The 12997-nt window shown below is 49.5% G+C and overlaps 1 protein-coding gene and 1 pseudogene across 1 annotated transcript in view; one reads left to right on the top strand and one right to left on the bottom strand.

Annotated features, from left to right (window-relative positions):
- The window catches only part of LOC148140878 (H-2 class I histocompatibility antigen, alpha chain-like), a 450761-nt gene that overhangs the window by 394358 nt on the left and 43406 nt on the right, over window positions 1-12997 (bottom strand). The window lies entirely within an intron of this gene.
- Window positions 11208-12536, top strand: LOC148140890 (uncharacterized; annotated as a pseudogene).

Raw genomic sequence — 12997 nt, forward strand, 5'->3', positions numbered from 1 at the left:
TTAGCTGGGAGTACAATGGGATCTTGATCAAGTGGGCCAGTGGCCTGAGGAATGGCAGATGGAGTTTAACATAGATAAATGCAAGGTGTTGCATTTTGTAGGTCAAACCAGGGCAGTCAATTGTAGGCAGTCTGGTTACCCTACTATAGGAAGGATATTGTTAAACCAGAAAGTGTGCAGAGATGATTGACTGGGATGCTACGTGGACTGGAAGGTTTGAGCAGTACAAGGCGAGGCTGGGATGTCTGGGGTGTATGAGACTGAGGGGGTGACCTTATAAAGGTCTTGTCCTGCACAGTTCCGTGATGCAGGACTCTATGTTCTACCGTCTGTTCCCTGGGACACACACTGAGCCAAACACAGACTGAACTTAGACAGCCATCAATTCAGTGAAAAATGCTCTTTGTTCTACCTCAAAATTGTTGGCCTTTCAGAACAAGGAGTTGTCCTTTCCTAAGTGTTGCAAGCACATTCCAAGGTCCAGGATTACGTGCTGAGAGACGCACTAAAGCTTGAAGGCAGGTCTCCCTGCTGAAGGTAAAATGGGGTCCATTCAGTTATTGGACATTCCTGGTGCATCAAATACAGTCAAAGAAGCATCGAGATGTACAGCAGGGCAACAGACCCTTCGGTCCAACTTGTCCATGCCGACCAGCTATCCCAACCCCATCTAGTCCCACCTGCCAGCACACAGCCCATATCCCTCTAAACCCTTCCTATTCATACACCCATTCAGATACCTATAAGAAAAGTATATAAATAAATTTTCTTTGATGAATAAATATATTTTTGAAATTTAAAAATGTATAAAATCATGACAGGCATCAATAAGCGAGATATCCAACAGCTTTTCCCCATGGTAGTGGAATCTCAGACTAATCTGTAGGTGTATTAGCCATGGGAAATGTAGGGTCACAAGGAAAGGGGAGGGGGATGGATCTGGGTGGGATGCTCTTTGGAGGGTCAATGTGGACTTGTTGGGTTGAATACCTGTTGCCACACTATCGGCATTCTGTACAGCAGGCATAGATATAAAAGGGTTCAGGGGGCAAATTTTTTCAAATACAGGGTAGAGAGTGTCTGGAACAGGATGCCAGAGGTAGTGGTGGAGTCGAGTACAATATTGTCATTTAGGAAACATTTGGACAGGTGCATGGATGGGACAGATATGGAGGCAAATGGGACTAATTTAATTGTGAACACTGTGCAGCGTATCACCGTACTGTAAACTTCTATGATTAGATGACAGTATCTACCCAGTCCTTTTCCCACAGGATCTCAAGGACACTACGACTAACCACTTCCTGACGGTCTTACAATCAAGGGTTTTCCTTGATAAATATCTCCAGAACGGAACAACGACTTGGAAGTTTCCATCGCACCAAGGCCAGACCCATATCATCCTGGACAGGCAGAACATGGCGTTTGCAAACTGTACAGTCTGATCCATCGACACACAAATGTGACTATCAGGATGAGGACAGTATTGAGTACATTTTCCCCCATGATCAAAGAGCTTTGTACCAGGTTACTCTGTAGCTGTGATTTTCCCTCCAGATGATGTGGATGGCTCGGGTAGCTGACTCAGTTGCTGACCCTTGGCAGGATTGTAACTTGCAGTCTGGAGTGAAATTGGTCACTAACTTGGAATTTGCTGGTCCTCCTGCTGCGCTCATTTCCATTTCTTCCTTAAACGGAAATGCTCCCCCCTCCTCACCCCCTTCAGGCTGCCTCCTGTTTCATGTTAACAAAGCCCCAGAAATGTCTCATCCACTTGAAGCACTCTGCTATCAAACACTGTATAAGGGTGTGCAGCACGGCCAATCTGGGCCGAACAGCCTCCCTCCATACTGTAAAGTTGTCTGGTTAGATGACAACATCCACCGTCTCCTTTTACCTGGAGCAGGTGGTGAAGAATAAGTGGACAGAGCTGAATACAATCTGTCGAATAAATTGTTTAAAGAGGCATTTTGAGCTGTACTGGAATAGGCAGTAAATGGAGAGGAATGGAGCAAATACCGGCGCAGGGTTGGCCATTTGAAGGGCTTGTTCCTTTTGTGAAAAGCTTTAAACTTTTTTTTATTTCAAAAATATACTTTATTCATAAATACTTTGATGATCTGTACAGTTGGACATGCCATACATATGGAAACATTCCATTTGTTTGCATACCGAAACAGAGTAATCATTCCTATTTACAGGTCTGTACGATTACATTTTGAGCTGAGGCGACAGCAGAGCCCAAATGACTGCGCGGGCCCCTGTTCTTCTTTAGGCAGGCAGATGTTACACAGTGGTCTTTCCCCACCGCGCCTTGGCGGCAGCTGCCCCAAGCTTCAGCGTGTCCCTCAACAGGTAGTCCTGGACCTTGGAATGTGCCAGTCTGCAGCACTCAGTCGGGGTCAACTCGTTCAGCTGGAAGATCAGCAGGTTTCGGACCACCCAGAGAGCGTCCTTCACCGTGTTGATGATCCTCCAGGCACAGTTGATGTCCGTCTTGGTGTGCGTCCCAGGGAACAGGCCGTAGAGCACGGAGTCCCATGTCACGGCGCTGCTCGGGACGAACCTCGACAAACACCACTGCATTCCTCTCCAGACTTCCTCTGCGTAGGCACATTCCAGAAGGAGGTGTGTGACAGTCTCGTCCCCCCCGCAGCCGCTTCAGGGCAGCGTGCGGTGCGTATGGGTCCAGACGTGCATAAAGGATCTCACAGGCAGAGCCCTTCTCACCACCAGCCAAGCCATGTCTTGGTGCTTGTTGGAAAGTTCTGGCAATGAGGCATTCTGCCAAATGGTTTTGACAGTCTGCTCAGGGAACCGCTCGATAGGATCCGCCCTCTCCTTTTCCCGAAGGGTCTCAAGGACACTATGTGCTGACCACTTCCTGATGGACTTGTGGTCAAAGGTGTTTTTCTTTATAAATTTCTCCACGAAGGACAGGTGATACGGAACGGTCCAACTACTCGGAGCGTTCCGCGGCAGCGAGGCCAGGCCCATCCTTCGCAACACCGGGGACAGGTAGAACCTCAGTACATAGTGACACTTGGTGTTTGCGTACCGGGGATCCACGCACAGCTTGATGCAGCCACACACAAAGGTGGCCATCAGGGTGAGGGTGGCATTGGGTGTATTTTTTCCCCCGTTGCCCAGATCTTTATACAGTGAGTCCCTTCGGACCCAGTCCATCTTTGACCTCCATATAAACTGGAAGATGGCCCGGGTGACTGCAGCAGCACAGGTTCTGGGAATAGGCCAGACCTGTGCCACGTATAACAGCAATGACAGTGCCTCACACCTGATGACCAGGTTTTTTACCGCGATGGAGAGCGACCGTAGCTTCCATCTGCCCAGTTTCTGCCTCACTTTGCTGATACACTCCTCCCAAGACTTGGCGCACGCCCCAGCTGCCTCCAGAACCAAATTCCCAGCACCTTCAGGTGGTCGGTCCTGACGGTGAAGGGGATAGAGGATTGGTCGGCCCAGTTCCTGAAGAGCATGGCCTCGCTCTTGCCTCGGTTTATCTTGGCCCCCGAGGTTCGTTCGAACTGGTCACATATGCACATGAGTCTGTGCACGGTCAGTGGATCCGAGCAGAAAACGGCGACGTCATCCATGTGCAGGGAGGCCTTAACCTGCAGGCTCCCGCTGCCAGGAATAGTCACCCCTCTCAGGCTCGCATCCTTCCTGATGGACTCGGCAAATGGCTCTATGCAGCACACAAACAAGGCAGGAGAGAGAGGGCAGCCCTGCCTGACTCCAGATCTGACTGGGAAGCTATCTGATTCCCACCCGTTGATTGAGACTGCACTGACAATGTTGGTGTAGAGCAGTCTGATCCAATTGCAGATTCCCTCCCCAAAGCCCATTTTGGAGAGAACATCTCTCATATACCTGTGTGATATCCTGTCAAACGCTTTCTCCTGGTCCAGGCTGATCAGGCAGGTGTCCAACCCTCTGTCCTGCACGTAGGCAATCGTATCCCTGAGGAGTGCGAGACTCTCAGCGATCTTCCTGCCCGGCACAGCACAGGTTTGGTCAGGGTGAATCACCGACCCCAGAGCAGACCTGACCCGGTTGGCGATAACCTTTGACAGAATTTTGTAATCTGCATTCAATAGTGAGATTGGTCTCCAATTTTTGAGTTCCTCCCTCTCCCCCTTCCGCTTGTAGATGAGGGTGATGATGCCTTTCCTCATGGATTCACTCATGGTATCTGCCCGAAGCATACTGACATACACCTCCAGCAGGTCCTGGCCAATCAAGTCCCACAGAGACTTGATTCAGCTTCCACGTTCCCTTACCCACCCGCTGCTCATCCTGTAGGCGACAGTCGGCCAGTAGGAGGCAGTGGTCAGAGAAGAACACCGGCTTGACGTCGGTGGATCTGACCGAGAGCGTTCGGGACACAAACAGGTAATCTATCCTTGAGCGGATAGACCCGTCTGCCCGTGACCAGGTGTATCTACGCTGCGCTCCATCTGCAGGGGTGCTGAAGACGTCGTGCAGCTTGGCATCTTTTACCGTCTCCATCAGGGCTCTGGGCGTGGTGTCCAGTTTACTGTCCCCCCCGCCGGATCGTCCATCTGCATCAATGATACAGTTGAAGTCTCCGGCCAGAATGACCGGCCTGAACGTAGCCAGCAACAGTGGAAGCTGCTGCAGGACGGCCAACCGTTCACTCTTACCCACTGGGGCGTACACATTAATCAGTCTCAGGGGAGCATTCCTGTGCATGACGTCGGCGACGAGGAGGCGCCCGCCCACCACCTCCTTAACCTCGGAGATGGTGAAGTTGCCTCCTCGCAACAGGATACCCAGGCCGGAGGCGCGGCTATCGTTGCCCCCCGACCAAACTGACGGCCCATGGGCCCACAAGCTCGACCATCTCCTGTAGCTGCTGAGGTGCGGTATCCCACAGTAGGTATCACTCCCACCCGTGATCCAGATGGCTCCTTTCCAAGGATAAACTGTCTTTATTGTCTTCAACCCTTTCCTTTACCACCTGAGGATATCTCTTTGCCCAAATTCTGTCCCTCACAGATTGAAATAATCATCAGCCAATTCTGCTGCTAATCTTGCATTTTTAACTCTGAGCTCTTCCATATGAGTTCACACTAAGTCAGGGAATGAATTTTCAAATCCTCCAAAATAACAGTTCCCCCTAAGAGCGTCATATGTCTGATTTATTTTTAATGCCCCTATTCACCTCTCAAAGTTACTTTGTTTGATTCTTTCAAACTCAAAGTAGCCTGATGAGGTACCTTCTTTAGATTTCAAAACATTAGCTGTAGGCCTCTGGCACTAGTTCATCTGCATATTTGGTTTTGTTCACCTTCCCATACTCCTCAGGTACCTCCTCTGATAGTGATTCAAACACCTCACCACCTCTGTTTGCATTAACAATACCCCCAATGATCACTAGCCATTCCATTTGTTTAGCCACTTTCTCAAATGAAATAAAAAGGGCTTTCACATAGTTCTTGCCGAACGTAGCCAAGGCTTGGACAGAGATAAACAGATCCCACCAGGGCTTTGGCTACACTGGGTTTACTGACCATCACTATTCCCATCACTATTCCTACCTTTCACCTCTACACCCACCATTTCAAATTGTCTTTCACTTTTCAGTCCCAACTTCTGAAGTTCAAAATCTCTCTCTTTCTCCCTTTCCCTCTCGGCTTATCCATGCACTAAAGTGAGTAACTCAACCTGTCTGTGTCTGATCTATCTGGTAATTGGTGACAGAAATCTGTTCATCTGTTTATTGGGTATTTTACTGAGATTGGGACCAATCAATGACTCTCTGCTTCTGCAGCTTGAAGCTCAGGAAATGATCTGCAGCTCAGCATTGACATGGAGTGGCGGGGGAGAAAGTGGTTTGTTCTTCCAGACTCTCATCACCAGTTGTTGCCAACTCCCCTTCCTCCCAGTCTCTGATTGGAACAGGGACAGCGGATTAACCCCATTCTCCAGGATGGACTGGGTGTGTCCCAAGTTACAGCTCCAGGTTAGTGATAGACTGGGTGTGTCCCAGGTTACTGTTCCAGGTTAGAGATAGACTGGGTGCCCCCTGGTTACTGTTCCAGGTTAGTGATCGACCGGGTGTGTCCCTGATTACTGTTCTAGGTTAGTGATAGACCGGGTGCCCCCGGTTATTGTTCCAGGTTAGTGATAGACAGGGTGTGTCCCAGGTTACAGCTCCAGGTTAGTGATAGACAGGGTGTGTCCCAGGTTACAGCTCCAGGTTAGTGATAGATTGGGTGTGTCCCAGGTTATTACTCCATGTTAGTGATAAACCAAGTGTGTCCCAGGTTATTGATAGACTGGGTGTTCCCTGGTTACTATTCCAGGTTAGTACACTTCTGTTTAGCACACTAATTCCTGTATTGTGTCCCAGACTCTCTCTTGTATCCACACTGACTCTATTGAATGTCTGTATGACTCTGATTCTGTGTTCGCGCTCTGTTCTGAGAGACTGCATTATCTAATTCTGACCCAGCTGGATCTGGCTGTGTTTATAATATCAGACAGGATTCAGACAGTGTGATAAAGTGGTGGATTGTTGGAGATTGTCACTATAGGGATGTGAATTCATGGTGGTCTGATGGGAATGTGTGTAAATGTTTGTCAAATTGTCCCTTTAATTTTGTTCTACAAACACTAACTAATTGATTGTGATCGGCACAGCAATTTCTGGCACTGAAGATTTTCCTGTTGTAACAAAGGTTGCAATGGTGAATGAAGTTAGAGTTAATGATCATGTCAGTAATATTCAAAGGACAATTGCCAGGCAGCAATTCATGGCACAATCTTTCAATCAGTGTTCTGGACCAGGCCAGGCCCCACAAAACACTTTAAGAAGGTCACCCAGACACGAACATTTTCCTGTTTTAAAGGTAGATGTGAAGTGAATATTCCAGGAGTGATGCAGCTGGTCAAACCACTCAGCTTGAAGCAAAACACAACTTATTTACACCCTACAGTTGAAACATGAACAAAAGAAAACAGAAATCGGAATAACAACTGACCCGATATAGCAACCTAACTAAGGAGTTGTTCCAATCCCTGTGATGCCCCACAAACATATCTCTTGGCAAAAAGGAATTTCAAACCCAGGTTCTTACAGGCAGGAGATATTGCAGAAAGAGTCAAGCAAGAAATATCTGTTGAAGCATGAAACCTTTTTTTTAACTGTAGCAGCTTCTCTGCTACCAGCAAGTTCTGACTGCCTGCTGAAAACAAACCAAACTAGAAAATGACCTGAGCTGGGAGAACTGGCTACTCCCCTGCCATTATTTAAAGTAGCCATTTGCAGACATATTGGCACCTCTGCCTTTACAACCCCTCTTGAAAAAAGCCGAGGACAAAATAACCTTGTCAAAGGGGCAGCAGCGTCATACTCTCCAGTCCCTCTTCCTCCAATCCTTCACTCTCCACTTTCTCATCCTTGCCTTCACCCGCAGTCTTCAAGATCCACTCACTCACCCTGTTTTCAGTGGGATTTGAAGGACAAATGTTATCGATGATTTCGGGAGAAATCCCCAGCTCTTCTTCAAAACAGTTTCTCTTGATATTTTACACAAATTCCTGAGAACAGACATGATCTTGGTTCAACATCTCATCCGAAAACAGGCAGCATTTAAATTAAATGTCCCATAGGTCTTTGCAGCTTTAGCTGTGTTGTCTTTATTATTCATTTTGGTGAGTTTTCTCCCAGTTAGTGTCCTCAGTCATTTCTGCACAAACAACAAGGGGCTCTGTCTCTGTGAAAATCTCTCCAGTGACTCTTTAAAACAAACCTTATAATCTTCCTGCTTATCTCAAAATGTACAGAAATGACCATCTTCAGGATTAGATCCTCAGACACTGGAACCCCATGAGCTGAGCATTGTCACCGTGATTCATGGTCAGAGCATCGATAGCTGGCAGCTCAACGTTTAGATGGACTTCAGTGTCAGGATCTTGTTTAACCACCTGATCTCCATTGGCAGTGTCAGGTCGCTCAGGGGAAAGTGATTCCAGTTCATAATGTGGCCTGAGTATTTGACCCACATTTCAGTCAGACAGAGGGATCCAGTGGGTAGATAGGAAGAAGGAGAAATTACAGTGAAAGGGAAATAGACATTGATGCAATGTTAGATAGCGACAGTACATACATGCACACACTTGGACACACACACACACAAACTGACAGGCTCACCTAAACCAACAGGCACGCAGATCGTGATACAATGATAAATCCATAGGTCTACAAGTATTGTTTTTTTAAGGCAGGGCTAGATAGATTCCTGTTCATCAAAGGGATCAAAGGTTATTGGGATGAGATGACAATGTGTCACTTAAAACATGACTGGATCAGCCAGGATCTGATTAAATAGTGCAGCAGGCTCAAGGAATCAAATGGATTACTCCAGCTCCTAATTCTCATGTTTATACGCTTTACGATATCGGATTGTGAACAGACCAACAATGAAGAGCTACAGATCTTCACAGTTAGTCTTTTGTTGTGGAATGATTAAGACACTTGTGAGCACAATATTCCAGTCTGGCACACCGAGGATTCCAGATGTCATTAACCGAGAGCTCTTCAAGAACATGGCACGGTAGCTCAGTGATGCCTCACAGCACCACCGAATTGGGTTCGATTCCAGCCTCGGGCGACTGTCTGTGTGGAGTTTACACATTCTCCCCGTGTCTGCATGGGCTTCTTCTGGGTACTCCGGTTTCCTCCCACAATCCAAAGACACGCAGGTTAGGTGAATTGGCCACAGTAAGTTGCCTCACTTCCAGGAATGTGTAGGTGAGGTGCATTAGTTGGAGGTAAATACAGGATAATAGGGCTGGGGAATGGGACTGGGTGGGTTACTCTTTGGAGGTTGGTGTGGACTTGTAGGGCCGAAGGGACTGTTCCCACACTGCAGGGATTCTAAGATTAACACTGACCCGGCTGTGAGATGTGAGTGAAATCAGGAGAAATTCACCCTTCAGCCACATGTAGCCCTCAGGTTGGGGAGTGTAATAAGTACTGAAGGACACTTTACAATTACAAGATAGATCAGGACAGAAGGGAAAAGGATACAGAATTCAGATTGTATGGATATACGAAGAGTAAACGGGAAACATTGGAGTCACTCTTTTATGCTGTGTGACATGAAGGAGGGTGAGAGTAGGATCTACTTATATACCTCTGATGGGCTGCTCATCCTGAGCAGTTTTCTGTGCCACCTCAGCCCTGGGAGGGTCCAGCAGTTTGCCGTCACCACAGGGATGCACACAACTACGCCAGAGGGGCAAGACCAGCAGCAAATGGACCATGTTAACCTCGTAAACTGTTAAAATGGGGATAAGAATTGCCAGCATCAATTGCGTAGCATCAAATCGGCTACGCGATGTGTTTCTATGATGGCCTTCCTGGCCAACGTTAAAGCCGACGTCCTGTTCCTGCAGGAGTGTGGGATACCGCACCTCAGCAGCTACAGGAGATGGTCGAGCTTATGGGCCCATGGGCCGTCAGTTTGGTCGGGGGGGCCAACGATATCCGCGCCTCCGGCCTGGGTATCCTGTTGCGAGGAGGCAACTTCACCATCTCTGAGGTTAAGGAGGTGGTGGGTGGGTGCCTCCTCATCGCCGACGTCATGTACAGGAATGCACCCCTGAGACTGATTAATGTGTACGCCCCAGTGGGTAAGAGGGAACGGTTGGCCGTCCTGCAGCAGCTTCCACTGTTGCTGGCTACGTCCAGGCCGGTCATTCTGGCCGGAGACTTCAACTGTATCATTGATGCAGCTGGACGATCCGGCGGGGGGGACAGTAAACTGGACACCACGTCCAGAGCCCTGATGGACACGGTAAAAGATGCCAAGCTGCACGACGTCTTCAGCACCCCTGCAGACGGAGCGCAGCGTAGATACAACTGGTCACGGGCAGACGGGTCTATCCGCTCAAGGATAGATTACCTGTTTATATCCCGAACGCTCTCGGTCAGATCCACCAACGTCAAGCCGGTGTTCTTCTCCGACCACTGCCTCCTGCTGGCCGACTGTCACCTACAGGATGAGCAGTGGGCTGGTAACGGAACGTGGAAGCTGAACACCAAGCTGTTGACCCCGGGAAACATTGAGGAGCTCAAGAGGGACTACGCAGGTTGGAGAACCGTGAAGCCCCTCTTTGAGTCCCCAGCGGACTGGTGGGAAACAGTAAAAGGGAACATCAAGAGGTTCTTGATGGGACTCACGTTTCTTCTTCCAGAAGGTGCACAAAGAGAGCTCTGTGCTCAGCAGCCTGAAGGAAGAAGATGGCTCGCTAACGTCATCTCAGGCTGACGTCATGAGGATCAGTAAATCCTTCTACGCCAGTCTGTATGACGCGAAGCTGACCGACAGCGCAGCCTCCCAGTCATTCCGGTCCTCTATCACGGCGGTCTTAGACGACAGAACACGGGAGAGGCTGGACCAGCCGCTATCTCTGGACGAGCTGACCAAGGCCCTCGAGTCCTTCGAAAAGAATAAAACTCCCGGAAGCGACAGCTTACCGGTCGAGCTCTATTCCGCTCTGTGGGACTTGATTGGCCAGGACCTGCTGGAGGTGTATGTCAGTATGCTTTGGGCAAGTACCATGAATGAATCCATGAGGAAAGGCATCTCACCCTCATCTACAAGCGGAAGGGGGAGAGGGAGGAACTCAAAAATTGGAAACCAATCTCACTGTTGAATGCAGATTACAAAATACTGTCAAAGGTAATCGCCAACCGGGTCAGGTCTGCTCTGGGGTCGGTGATTCACCCTGACCAAACCTGTGCTGTGCCGGGCAGGAAGATCGCTTAGAGTCTCGCACTCCTCAGGGATACGATCGCCTACGTGCAGGACAGAGGGTTGGACACCTGCCTGATCAGCCTGGACCAGGAGAAAGCCTTTGACAGGATATCACACAGGTATATGAGAGATGTTCTCTCCAAAATGGGCTTTGGGGAGGGAATCTGCAATTGGATCAGACTGCTCTACACCAACATTGTCAGTGCAGTCTCAATCAATGGGTGGGAATCAGATAGCTTCCCAGTCAGATCTGGAGTCAGGCAGGGCTGCCCTCTCTCTCCTGCCTTGTTTGTGCGCTGCATAGAGCCATTTGCGGAGTCCATCAGGAAGGATGCGAGCCTGAGAGGGGTGACTATTCCTGGCAGCGGGGGCCTGCAGGCTAAGGCCTCCCTGTACATGGATGACGTCGCCGTTTTCTGCTCGGGTCCGCTGTCCGTGGGCAGACTCATGTGCATGTGTGACCAGTTCAAACGGGCCTCGGAGGCCAAGGTAAACCGAGGCAAGAGCGAGGCCATGCTCTTCGGGAACTGGGCCGACCAATCCTCGATCCCCTTCACCGTCAGGACCGACCACCTGAAGGTGCTGGGTATTTGGTTCGGAGGGGCTGGGGCGTGCGCCAAGTCTTGGGAGGAGCGTATCAGCAAAGTGAGGCAGAAACTGGGCAGATGGAAGCTACGGTCGCTCTCCATCGCGGGAAAAAACCTGGTCATCAGATGTGAGGCACTGTCATTGCTGTTATACGTGGCACAGGTCTGGCCTATCCCCAGAATCTGTGCCGCTGCAGTCACCCGGGCCATCTTCCAGTTTATATGGAGGTCAAAGATGGACCGGGTCCAAAGGGACTCGCTGTACAAAGATCTGGGCAACGGGGGAAAAAATACACCCAATGCCACCCTCACCCTGATGGCCACCTTTGTGTGTGGCTGCATCAAGCTGTGTGTGGATCGCTGGTACGCAAACACCAAGTGTCACTATGTACTGAGGTTCTACCTGTCCCCGATGTTGTGAAGGATGGGCCTGGCCTCGCTGCCGCGGAACGCTCCGAGTAGTTGGACTGTTCCGTATCACCTGTCCTTCGTGGAGAAGTTTATGAAGAAAAACACCTTTGACCACAAGTCCATTAGGAAGTGGTCAGCACGTAGTGTCCTTGAGACACTTCGGGAAAAGGAGAGGGCGGATCCTATCGAGCGGTTCCCTGAGCAGACTGTCAAAGCCATTTGGCAGAATGCCTCATCGCCAAAACTTTCCAACAAGCACCAAGACATGGCTTGGCTGGTGGTGAGAAGGGCTCTGCCTGTGAGATCCTTTATGCACGCCCGGACTCTCAGCCGCACCGCACGCTGCCCTCGAAGCGGCTGCGGGGGGGACGAGACTGTCACACACCTCCTTCTGGAATGTGCCTACGCAGAGGAAGTCTGGAGAGGAATGCAGTGGTGTTTGTCGAGGTTCGTCCCGAGCAGCGCCGTGACGCGGGACTCCGTGCTCTACGGCCTGTTCCCCGGGACACACACCGAGACGAACATCAACTGTGCCTGGAGGATCATCAACTCGGTGAAGGACGCTCTCTGGGCGGTCCGAAACCTGCTGATCTTCCAGCTGAAGGAGTTGATCCCGACTGAATGTTGCTGACTGGCACATTCCAAGGTCCAGGACTACGTGTTGAAGGACGCGCTGAAGCTTGGGGCAGCTGCCACCAAGGCGCGATGGGGAAAGACCACCGTGTAACATCTGCCTGCCTAAAGAAGAACAGGGGGCCCGCGCAGTCATTTGGGCTCTGCTGACGCCTCAGCTAAAAATGTGGAGAGTAATTGTACAGACCTGTATATATGAATGATTACTGTCTCTGTATGCAAAGAAATGGAATGTTTACATATGTATGGCTTGACCGATTGTACAGATCATCAAAATATTTATGAATAAAGTATATTTTTGAAATAAAAAAAAGACCTGAGAGACTTCCCCATTGGGTCTGGGCGCCTTAAATACAAAGACCACACCCTGATTCCTGCCGGTGGGGGGGGAATCCAATTCTGACAGTTATTGTTTCACTGCGGGTAACTCAACCTGTCTGAGTGTGATCCTCCTGGGAACTGGTGACAGAAATCTGTTCATCTGTTTATTGGGTATTTTACTGAGACTGGGACCAATCATTGACTCTGCTTCTGCAGCTTGAAGTTCAGGAAATG

This window comes from Chiloscyllium plagiosum, unplaced genomic scaffold (assembly GCF_037043375.1).
Source record: "Chiloscyllium plagiosum isolate Xiang-an unplaced genomic scaffold, Cpla_swu_hap1 HiC_scaffold_35, whole genome shotgun sequence".
NCBI lineage: Eukaryota > Metazoa > Chordata > Chondrichthyes > Orectolobiformes > Hemiscylliidae > Chiloscyllium > Chiloscyllium plagiosum.